This window comes from Ovis canadensis, chromosome 1 (assembly GCF_042477335.2).
Source record: "Ovis canadensis isolate MfBH-ARS-UI-01 breed Bighorn chromosome 1, ARS-UI_OviCan_v2, whole genome shotgun sequence".
NCBI lineage: Eukaryota > Metazoa > Chordata > Mammalia > Artiodactyla > Bovidae > Ovis > Ovis canadensis.
The window spans coordinates 63416046-63428648 of NC_091245.1; the positions used below are offsets into that span (position 1 = coordinate 63416046).

Consider the following 12603-nt stretch of genomic DNA (forward strand, 5'->3'; position numbering starts at 1 on the left):
AAGACCTTCTTCATAGAAGAACCAAGGCTATTTATAGACATTGCTCACAGCTTGTACTTCTGCTTCATCAATTCAAAATAGAAGAAAAAATGATTCTTATACCAGAAATTTTTTTGGATATCACCAGTTTTAGGATTTAACGTAAGAGAACAGCTCTGTGACACTGACAACTGTGGCTGCTTTCCCATGAGCTCAGGCCAGTGGACAGCTGGAAGGCCAGCCACCAACCCAATAACCTGCTGCACAAGAATCATAAACTCAAGGGCTTATTTAGTGAAAGGTGTCAGCCAGTCCCTGAGGTAAAGAAACAGCAATGAACAACACTAAGAATGCAAAGAATGCCCACAGCTGATGAATCGTGCCCTTTATTGGTATATGACACACAGCCAGTGACCTAGGAAGCCACAGTATTTCCAAAGACAAAGGACTTTGGTGCTTAGTAACACTTTGAATATTTTTTTAAAAAGTGGTTCTTTTTACACCAATACTCCAGCATTCTATGCTACGAAAGGATTCTGAGTGTTCAGATGGTCCCAATTTTCTTTTTTACACTAAACATGATTCAGATGTTAGCAATGTTTCCATTTCCATTATAAAAGAAGCCTTAGGCAAGCTTTCTATTCTCATAAAATATGAGAATTTCCCAAGGAAATACAGATTTAAAGTATAATGTAAACATACATTTTAATGGAGCTACATAGTGACTGCAAACATTTGGATGATTTGGAAGTTTGTATATTAATATGTATGTTGTTGAATGCAATTTTAATCTAAATATGTCAGTTGCAAACTTAAGGCAGTCTCAGTTTTATATACAAAAAAAATTAAGACTATGGGAAACAGAGCTGGTGGCATTAGGCCTAGTAGGGTCTTGTGGCTAGGGATGAGGTAAGGATCATCCATGGGTTACTGCTGCCTTTCTAGACAGTCCAACAACTAAGTCACTAGTTTCCAGGGGCATTTGCACCACCTATGGAAAATGTCAGATCTGTGCACACCAGACAGATCTTTCACAACCCATCCCACCACCCCACTGCACAAAAGTTGCTGCACCAGCAGACAAAGAAGGCTGTTTCTTTTCATTACCAAATAGAGATACTATTCCTGTTAAAAAAAAAAAAAAAAAGCGCATAAAGTGTCTCTTCACAATATCATGACCAACTGAGACCACGGTAAGAAAGTCAGCTTGCCTAGATGAGGCCCCTTCTCTTCTTGGGTAGCCACGACTTGAAGGAGAGACTCTGACCTGTGCCACTGGTCAGTGACTAATTTTACACGTTGAACTGGTCCTGAGGAACTAAGCTGTCTTCTTCGTAAGTGAAGAACATTATCTTGTAGAATAGCACACTGGTGTGAGTCAGGGGCACACTCTGTGTGTGAAACAGACTGAGAAACAGCCAAATGAACTTATTAAAAGGATTTCTCCTCTTTTGCTTCTATTTGCCAGTGTTAGGGTTTTACTGGCTTAGATTGCCACCTTTTTCTAGTATCTTTTTTTCCCTATCCTGTTGGTCTCTTCTAATGGTTCCTAGAAGTCCCTCTTCTGACTCCTTATCAGAATCAAAAAGTGAGGAAGAAGAAAATGTTAATTACCTCAGTGAGAGTTCTGACAATGAGTGGAATTCCTTTGAAGAAGGGGACCCTATGGTACCCAACCTAACATCTCTTGATAGTCTTGTCTGGCAGGTTAAATACCATTTAAAAATATTCTACAACTTAGAAACCTTTATATCCTAAATTCCTGGTTACACCATGCTAAACTCTTAGATGCTAGCACACCAGTCCATATACATGGAGAGATAGGTCTAAGACTCTTCCATTGATTCCACTATGTACCCAAACTGGAACCAATTTCTGAATGGCCTCCTCTAGCTTCTTGTGGAGTCCCACCTTTCAAAAGCCCCTTATGAATCCCTGCCAGCTTTCCACGCTAAATAGAGCAACTGTGACTTGCCACCAAGTGGTTACCCTGAAAGAAAACTGAGCGGAGCCACTCCCATACCTGAACGCCTTAAGCACATTTCTAATTGGTGCCTTTCTGGTTGTGGTACAGCTGGATAACTATAACAGTTAAGGAGATAGTCCATGCTAAACCCATCAACACTGCTTACTCTTAAACTGACTTCCAAAATGCAGTTAGCAAATTCCTAAGTGCATCACTACAAAGGTTCCCATTCCTTCTCATATCTCTCAGGTTGCCAGTTGAGAAAAGAGTACAGTTACACAGTCCACAGTTGAGTCTTCTCAACCAAACTATGCCCTATCCTCAGAAGTCCAAGTACAATCAAGTACTGAACATATGCCCAAGAGTTCTGTAACTCAACTATGGAAGATGCACCTTGTAAGTATTGCCTTTGAGGGACCCTGTGGATAAAATGAGAAATTCAATAGAGAATTACTAAAAAGAGGCCTATTGCCAAAGATAAGTTTATTCCCCATGCTCAGTTCTCCCCACAATTTACTCTGCCTGTATAATGGATTTAATTATAAGCCTAATTATTAATGGGATAGAGAAAGGAGCCATTACATTGTGGAAAGTGGTAAGTTCAGTTCAGTTCAGTCACTCAGTCATATCCGACTCTTTGCGACCCCATGAATCGCAGAACGCCAGGCCTCCATGTCCATCACCAACTCCCAGAGTTCACTCAGACTCACGTCCATCGAGTCAGTGATGCCATCCAGCCATCTCATCCTCTGTCATCCCCTTCTCCTCCTGCCCCCAATTCCTCCCAGCATCAGAGTCTTTTCCAATGAGTCAACTCTTCGCATGAGGTGGCCAAAGTACTGGAGTTTCAGCTTTAGCATCATTCCTTCCAAAGAAATCCCAAGGCTGATCTCCTTCAGAACGGACTGGTTGGATCTCCTTGCAGTCCAGGGGACTCTCAAGAGTCTTCTCCAACACCACAGTTCAAAAGCATCAATTCTTTGGCGCTCAGCCTTCTTCACAGTCCAACTCTCACATCCATACATGACCACTGGAAAAACCATAGCCTTGAGTAGATGGACCTTAGTCGGCAAAGTAATGTCTCTGCTTTTGAATATGCTGTCTAGGTTGGTCATAACTTTTCTCCCAAGGAGTAAGCATCTTTTAATTTCATGGTTGCAATCACCATTTGCAGTGATTTTGGAGCCCAAAAATATAAAGTCTGACACTGTTCCCACTGTTTCCCCATCTATTTCCCATGAAGTGATGGGACTGGATGCCATGATCTTCGTTTCCTGAATGTTGAGCTTTAAGCCAACTTTTTCACTCTCCTCTTTCACTTTCATCAAGAGGCTCTTTAGTTCCTCTTCACTTTCTGCCATAAGGATGGTGTCATCTGCATATCTGAGGTTATTGATATTTCTCGCAGCAATCTTGATTCCAGCTTGTGTTTCTTCCAATCCAGCATTTCTCATGATGTACTCTGCATATAAGTTAAATAAGCAGGGTGACAATATACAGCCTTGACAAACTCTTTTTCCTATTTGGAACCAGTCTGTTGTTCCATGTCCAGTTCTAACTGTTGCTTCCTGACCTGCATACAGATTTCTCAAGAGGCAGGTCAGGTAGTCTGGGATTCCCATCTCTTTCAGAATTTTCCACAGTTTATTGTGATCCACACAGTCAAAGGCTTTGGCATAGTCAGTAAAGCAGAAATAGATGTTTTTCTGGAACTCTCTTGGTTTTTCCATGATCCAGCAGATGTTGGTAATTTGATCTCTGGTTCCTCTGCCTTTTCTAAAACCAGCTTGAATGTCAGGGAGTTCACGGTTCATGTATTGCTGAAGCCTGGCTTGGAGAATTTTGAGCATTACTTTACTAGCATGTGAGATGAGTGCAATTGTGTGGTAGTTTGAGCATTCTTTGGCATTGCCTTTCTTTGGAATTGGAATGAAAACTGACCTTTTCCAGTCCTGTGGCCACTGCTGAGTTTTCCAAATTTGTTGGCATATTGAGTGCAGCACTTTCACAGCATTATCTTTCAGGATTTGAAACAGCTCAATTGGAATTCCATCACCTCCACTAGCTTTGTTCGTATTGATGCTTTGTAAGGCCCATTTGACTTCACATTCCAGGATGTCTGGCTCTAGATTAGTGATCACACCATCATGATTAGCTACTCCCAAAAACACCTTTCTGAGTATACCTTTCTCTGATATTCATTTCAAGGAAGGTGGTTGAGTTTAGTTGAGTAATTAAACAAACAAAAAAAAAAAGGTGAGAATATGGATTTGTCTTTTAGTTTTTATATTGCAAGGCCTACAGATCAGTTCAGTTCAGTTCAGTCTCTCAGTAGTGTCCAACTCTTTGTGACCCCATGAACTGCAGTACATCAGGCCTCCCTGTCCATCACTAACTCCTGGAGTTTACCCAAACTCATGTCCCTTGAGTCAGAGATGCCACCCAACCATCTCATCCTCTGTTGTCCCCTTCTCCTCCCACCTTCAATCTTTCCCAGCATCAGGGTCTTTGCAAATGAGCCAATTCTTTGCATCAGGTGGCCAAAGTATTGGAGTTTCAGCTTTAACATCAGTCCTTCTAATGAATATTCAGAACTGATTTATTTTAGGGTGGAGTAGTTGGATCTCCTTGCAGTCCAAGGGACTCTCAAGAGTCTTCTCCAACACCACAGTTCAAAAGCATCAATTCTTCAGCGCTCAGCTTTCTTTATAGTCCAAATGTCACATCCATACATGACCACTGGAAAAACAATACTTTGACTAGACAGACCTTTGTTGGCAAAGTAATGTCTCTGCTTTTGAATATGCTGTCTAGGTTGGTCAAAACTTTCTTTCCAAGGAGTAAGTGCCTTTTAATTTCATGGCTGCAGTCACCAACTGCAGAGATTTTGGAGCCCCCCAAAATAAAGTCTGCCCCTGTTTCCACTGTTTCCTCATCTATTTGCCATGAAGTGATGGGACTAAATGCCATGATCTTAGTTTTCTGAATGTTGAGCTTTAAGCCAACTTTTCACTCTCCTCTTTCACCTTCATGAAGAGAGTCTTTAGTTTTTCTTCACTTTCTGCCACAAGGATGGTGTCATCTGCATATCTGAGGTTATTGATATTTCTCCTGGCAATCTTGATTCCAGTTTGTACTTCATTCAGTCCAGCATTTCTCATGATATACTCTGCATATAAGTTAAATAAGCAGGGTGACAATATACAGCCTTGATGTACTTTTTTCCTATTTGGAAACCAGTCTGTCATTCCATGTCCAGTTCTAACTGTTGCTTCTTGACCTGCAGACAGATTTCTCAGGAGGCAGGTCAGGTGGTCTGGTATTCCCATCTCTTTCAGAATTTTCCACAGTTTGTTGTGATCCACAGGCAAACGCTTTGGCATGGTCATTAAAGCAGAAATAGATGTTTCTGGAACTCTTACTTTTTTGATGATCCAACAAAGGTTGGAAATTTAGTCTCCGGTTCCTCTGCCTCTTCTAAAACTGGAAGTCCATCGTTCACACATTGTTGAAACCTGGCTTGGACAATTTTGAGCATTATTTTACTAGCGTGTGAGATGAGTGCAATTTTGTGGTAGTTTGAGCATTCTTTGGCATTGGCTTTCTTTAGGATTAGAATGAAAACTGACCTTTTCCAGTCCTGTGGCCACTGCTGAGTTTCCCAAATTTGTTGGCATATTGAGTGCAGCACGTTCACAGCATCATCTTTTAGGATTTGAAACAGCTCAACTGGAATTCCATCACCTCCACTGGCTTTATCTATAGTGATGCTTTCTAAGGCCAACTTAACTTCACATTCCAGGATGTCTGGCTCTAAGTGAGTGATCATACCATTATGATTATCTGGGTCGTGAAGATCTTTTTTGTACAGTTCTTCTGTGTATTCTTGCCACCTCTTCGTAACAGCTTCTGCTTCTGTTAGGTCCATACCATTTCTGTCCTTTATTGTGCCCATCTTTGCATGAAATGTTCCCTTGGTATCTCTAATTTTCTTGAAGAGATCTCTAGTCTTTCCAGTTCTATTGTTTTCTTCTATCTCTTTGCACTGATCACTGAGGAAGGCTCTCTTATCTCTCCTTGCTATTCTTTGGAACTCTGCATTCAAATGGGTATATCTTTCCTTTTCTCCTTTGCCTTTTGCTTCTCTTCTTTTCACAGCTATTTGTAAGGCCTCCTCAGGCAGCCATTTTGCTTTTTTTACGTTTCTTTTTCTTGGGGATGGTCTTGATCCCTGTCTCCTGCACAGTGTCATGAACTTCTGTCCATAGTTCATCAGGTAATCTGTCTATCAGATCTAGTCCCCTAAATCTATTTCTTACTTCCACTGTATAATCGTAAGGGATTTGATTTAGATCTTATCTGAATGGTTTAGTCCTTTTCCCTACTTTCTTCAACTTAAGTCTGAATTTGGCAATAAGGAGTTCACCACAGTCAGCTCCTGGCCTTGTTTTTGCTGACTATATAGAGCTTCTCCATCTTTGGCTGCAAAGAATATAATCAGTCTGATTTTGGTGTTGACCATCTGGTGATGTCCTTGTGTAGAGTCTTCTCTTGTGTTGTTGGAAGAGGGTGTTTGCTATGACCAGTGTGTTCTCTTGGCAAAACTCTGTTAGCCTTTGCCCTGCTTCACTCTGTACTCCAAGGCCAAATTTGCCTGTTACTCCAGGTGTTTCTTGACTTCCTACTTTTGCATTCCAGTCCCCCATAATGAAAAGGACATCTTTTGGGGGTGTTAATTCTAGAAGGTCTTGTAGATCTTCATAGAACTGTTCAACTTCAGCTTCTTCAGCGTTACTGGTCGGGGCATAGACTTGAATTACTGTGATATTGAATGGTTTGCCTCGGAAACGTACAGAGATCACTCTGTTGTTTTTGGGATAGCATCCAAGTACTGCATTTCAGACTCTTTTGTTGACTATCATAGCTACTCCATTTCTTCTAAGGGAATGTTGCCCACAGTAGTAGATAGGATGGTTATCTGTGTTAAATTCACCCATTCCAGTCCATTTTAGTTCCCTGTTCCTAAAATGTCAATGTTTATTCCTGCCATCTCCTGTTTGACACTTCCAATTTGCCTTGATTCATGGACCTAACATTCCAGGTTCCTATGCAATATTGCTCTTTACAGCATCGGACTTTGCTTCCATCACCAGTCACACCCACAACTGGTGTTGTTTTTGCTTTTGCTCCACCTCTTCATTCTTTCTAGAGTTATTTCTCCACTCTCCTCCAGTAGCATATTGGGCACCAACTCACCTGGGGAGTTCATCTTTCAGTGTCATACCTTTTTGCCTTTTCATACTGTTCATTGGGTTCTCAAGGCAAGAATACTGAAGTGGTTTGCCATTCCCTTCTCCAGTGGGCCACATTTTGTCAGAACTCTCCACCATTACCTGTCTGTCTTGGGTGGCCCTTACATGGCATAGTTTCATTGAGTTAGACAAGGCTGTGGTCCATGTGATTAGATTGGTTAGTTTTCTGTGATTGTGGTTTTCAGTCTGTCTGCTCTCTAATGGAGAAGGATAAGAGGCTTATGGCAGCATTCTGATGGGAGAGACTGATTGAAGGGAAACCGGGTCTTGTTCTGATGGGCAGGGCTGCTCAGTAAATTTAATCCAATTTTCTGTTGATGGATGGAACTGTGGACCCGCCCTGCTATTTACCTGGGGCCAAACTGTGGTGGAGATAATGAAGATAATGGTGGCCTCCTTCAGAAGATCCCATGCATGTACTGCTACACTCAGTGCCCCCAGCCCTGCAGCAGGCCACCCCTGACCCATGCCTCCACTGGAGACTCCTGGACACTCACAGGTAAGTCTGGGTCAGTCTCTTGTGGGGTCACTGCTCCTCTCTCCTGGGTCCTAGTGCACACAAGGTTCTGTTTGTGCCCTCCAAGAGTCTGTTTCCTAGTCTTGTATAAGGTCTGGCAGCTCTGTGGTGGGGTTAATGGCGACCTCCTCCAAGAGGGTTTATGCCATACCCAAGTCTGCTGCACCCAGAGCCTCTGCCCCTGTGGCAGGCCACTGCTGACTGGTACCTCCACAGGAGACACTCAAACGTAGTTCTGTCTCAGTCTCTGTGGGGTCCCTAGGTCCTGGTGCACATGAGGTTTGTTTGAGCCTCTGAGCATCTCTGGCGGAAATGGGGTTTGATTCTAAACACGAATTCGCCCCTCTTATCGTCTTGCTGGGGCTTCTCCTTTGCCCTCAGGCGTGGGGTATCTCCTCACAAATGCTCCAATGCCTACAGTCTTACTGGGATTTCTTTTTGGCCTACACACGGCACCCTTTGAAAGCGAAAGTGAAAGTCACACATTCTTGTCCAACTCTGTGATCCCATGGACTGTAGCTTGCCCTGCTCCTCTGTCCATGAAATTCTCCATGCAGAGTACTAGAGTGGGTTGCTATTTCCTTCTCCAGGGGATCTTCCTGACCCAGGGATCAAACCCAGGTCTCCTGAATTGCAGGCAGATTCTTTATCAACTGAGCCACTAGGGAAGCCCCTTTAGGAGTTCCTGTTTTAGGGGGAGGGAGTAGTGTAGTAATAACCTAACTACTCTAGACCCATTATGGGACCTGCAGTTACAGTATAAACATTTTATAGGCTCCCACCAGGCCATCTCTAGCTAAACTGGCTTATAAGATCATACCTGGGGATTACACAGACACCTGCTTTGTAAGAAATATATTTCCTGCGTCTTGGCATCCAAACTTAAGTCAAGAGCAAATAAAACACATTCCAAAAGACCACTGGGAAAGAATTAAGAAAGCATTTATGCTAGTAGATTAAAGCATTTCATCTGTATAATGTTTCCTGGAGCAGTACTTAACGCGCTTTCCGCATCCACTGCAAACTTTTCAGGAACGCTTCTAACTTTAAAGAACTTTACTTCAGAAAATCTCAGCCTAATACAATGTGAAGCTAAGAGTTCTTTTTTAACATCATTGTTTTTTTTACATCTTGTTTTGGATTTTCTTCTGGTTGAATAGAAGCATATGTACACTTGTAAATGAGTCTTGCTGTGTTTATTTAGAGGAGTCAAAACACAGGAATCAACAACATATACATGAAATGCATGAGGCCAGGAAGTCTTTTCACACACCTATAGTAAAGAGTGAAAGCTGGGAGATCCTGGTTGACTGGGTATCCACAGGGATCAGAAAATAGATTGTTAAAGATATCATATATCCTTCCTTATTTTTGTTTTGCTTTTCCTATTCTCCATAATCAGGTGCTGTATATAAAGTGGCATAAAAAATGGAAGTATTAAAGGAATCAATAAATTCTATAAATGCATAGCAACTTTAAGGAGAAAGAAGAATTGTTACAATCTAATGAGTAATTTCTGTCAAGCCCTCTTTGTCTCATCTTAAGGAAAAAGGAGGGCATTGGAGTAGGTAGAAAAAATATTTGTTAATGGAAAATTACTGAATTAAAACCATATAATGTTAGTGTAACTGGATGTATCAGTAACTGTTCCTATGTAGATGTTTTACAACATTGGTTTTTAAAAAGTTTAAAAAAGTAAGATTATAAAAGTGTAATCGCTCAGTCATTGCCTCCTTCCCAAGCCCCTTACGGCCGGCCCCTCATGGAAGGCTGCATCCCAGGTCCCCACCTCCCTGAGATATTGTTCCTGGGTACCGTCTTTCACTGCCATCCCTTCTGCAGTGCTGCAGCCACTGGCCCAGGGTTGCTCCAGGCCAGGCTGCTTCTCACTGTAGCCCTGGCGGGCATTAATGAGTCCGCTCTCCCTGCCTCTCCTCTGAGTGCTTCAGTGACGACCCTGCCTCTTCTGCTTCCTACCGCTCTCTCTCGAGAGCAGTAGGGAAACTCCAGAGGAGCTGTGCTCAGTATCTGCCACCTGCCCTTGTCCCCTGGGGTCAGCTCTGCTTCTCCTCCCTCCAGAGTTTCCCTGTCCACAGCTACTGGTCAGAAGACGGATTTCCCCCGGTGGTAGTTTTTGTTGAACAAGGATTCTTTAAATTGCCAAGTATTTGCTAATAACTTTCTATGTGTATAGAATCTTATTAATCGTCAAGAAATGAGTGAAAAGAACTGGACAAACATACAAGTTAATTACTTAAAACAAAATATTTTCTTTGATGTGAAAGTGAAGTCGCTCAGTCATGTCCGACTCTTCGCGACCCCGTGGACTGTAACCTGCCAGGCTCCTCCATCCATGGGATTCTCCAGGCAAAAATACTGGAGTGGGTTGCCATTTCCTTCTCCAGGGGATCTTCCCAACCCAGGGATCAAATTCAGGTCTCCCGCACTGAAGGCAGATTCTTTACTGTCTGAGCCACCAGGGAAGACTTTTTATAAGTCTTCTACTTTAGAAAAGTGTTGAAATCTACTAGATTCTATAGGTGTTCTTCACTCTATCTGTAAAGCTCATTTATCAGGTCGACAGATATATACGCAGCACACGCAGGGTGTCATGTTCTATCCCCAGTGCTGGGATATAAGATGGGCAAGATGCCTGCTCTCATGGAGCCTTCAATAAACAGGCAAGCTAACATCAGTGACTGGTAAGTACAAGATCATTGCAACCTAATGAGTAATTTCTATCAAGCTCTCTTTTTCTCATCTTAAGGAAAAAAGAGGGCATTGGAGTAGGTAGAAAAAAATATTTGTTAATGGAAAATTACTGAATTGAAACCATATAATGTTAGTGTAACTGAAAAGTGCTAAAGGATCAGAGGAAAATAAAGCAGGCTAATGGGATAGAAACTGATGGGAAGAAAACTTTGAACAGGGAGGGGAAGGAAGGTCTCTGAGAAGATGACATCTGGGCTTAATGATGGGAAGATCTAGGGGGGAAAAAACCCATGCAGGAGAAACAGCAAAGTTACGGGAATGTAATGATCCAGGAAGTGAATGACAGGAGATGAGGTCAGACAGACCCAGCCCAGGTCAGGTAGGGCTTACAAAATTATGGTAATAAGTTTTTATTTTATTTTAAATACCGTGGGGAGAATTGGGAGATTTCAAAAGAGAATGACAATCTGTGATAATATTTTTAAAAGATCACACTGGCTGCTGTGTAGAGACTGGATTGTAGGCAAGCAAGAGTGTAAGACTCCAAGATTCATTAGGAGCTGTTGTAACCTAAACAAGAAATGATGGTTCTATAGCTGTGTGAAATAAATGTGTGTTCTATTAGATAATGCCCTCTGCTGATAGCACACTACTCAAGGTACTAGATCTATGTGTAACAAAATGTATGACTTCAAAGATCTTTTTATAATTTAATGGAGGTAACAGATAAAATTAAAGAGGACCAAAAAAAAAAAAAAAAAAAGGATATCTTGTTGAGGCAAGAAAAAATTTCCAGAGGTTAACAGGTTCTCAACAATAGCTAGGGTAAAATCTTCTGGGTCACTCTACCCTGAATCACCAGGGTTACAGAAAATCCAAAGAAACCCACCACCCAAACCTTGAATCACAGTAACATGATCGAGGAAGTGACAAGCAAATGTAAACATAATTTTCAACATTTACTGTAAACTTAGACTGTATTAATGCTCCAATGAATCATTTAATTCCCCAGAACAACCCTACAATAGTGTTTACCTAGATTTAAAAATCCACATCTGTGAACAAAGTAACTTGTCTAATGCTTCACACAGCTAACAACCTCTAGAGCCCAGCCTCTATTCTAATCAGTCTAATCCCAAATCCAAGCTTCCCAGGTGGCACCAGTGGTAAAGAACCCTCCTACCAATGCAGGAGACATAAGAGACACGGGCTTAACCCCTGGGTTAGAGAGATTCCCTGGTAGAGGGCATGGCAACCCACTCCAGTGTTCTTGCCTGGAGAATCCCATGGACACAGGAGCCTGGCGCGCTATAGCCCATGGGGTCGCAAAGAGTTGGACACCACCGAAGTAACTTAGCAGGCATAAGGATAAGACCAGTGTTTCCTAGTTGCCTGATGGTAGGAATTAGTTTGTAGGAGTTTCCTCATGGCCTCGTGGTTAGGATTCTGGGCTTTCAATCCCTGGCCAGGGAACTGAGATCCAGCAAGCTGCAGGATCCCTCCAAATGATTCTTACTATCTTATTCTTAATAATGCAATCATTGTAATTATATAGCCTACAGAGGAATAGAAGGCGATGGCACCCCGCTCCAGTACTCTTGCCTGGAAAATCCCATGGACGGAGAAGCCTGGTAGGCCACAGTCCATGGGGTTGCGAAGAGTTGGATACAACTGAGTGACTCTACTTTCACTTTTCAGTTTCATGCATTGGAGAAGGAAATGGCAACCCACTCCAGTGTTCTTGCCTGGAGAATCCCAGGGACGGGGGAGCCTGATGGGCTGCTGTCTATGGGGTCACACAGAGTCGGACAAGGCTGAAGTGACTGAGCAGCAGAAGCAGCAGCAGCAGCAAAAAAACAAACAAAAAAAAGGCACAGATTAATGGAGAAGACAGTACAGAGGAACAATCAAGGTGTATGGCATTTATCAGAGACTCCTTGGGAGAATTTAGTTTTAAGCTGAATTTTGAAAGGAATGAAGAAAGAAAGGAAGGAAGGAAAGAAGCATTGCAGAAAAGAAATGCATGAAAATGACAAGAAGGAGAGAATTGGGTATGTAGAGCACTTATAGGCATTGATGTCCCAAAAGGAGGAAGGTGACTTGATTGAGCACACACT

At 42.3% G+C, this 12603-nt stretch overlaps 1 pseudogene; it reads left to right on the plus strand.

Annotated features, from left to right (window-relative positions):
* The first annotated feature begins 1521 nt into the window (after nt 1-1521).
* Nucleotides 1522-2318, plus strand: LOC138428518 (DDB1- and CUL4-associated factor 16-like; annotated as a pseudogene).
* The last annotated feature ends 10285 nt before the right edge of the window (nt 2319-12603 follow it).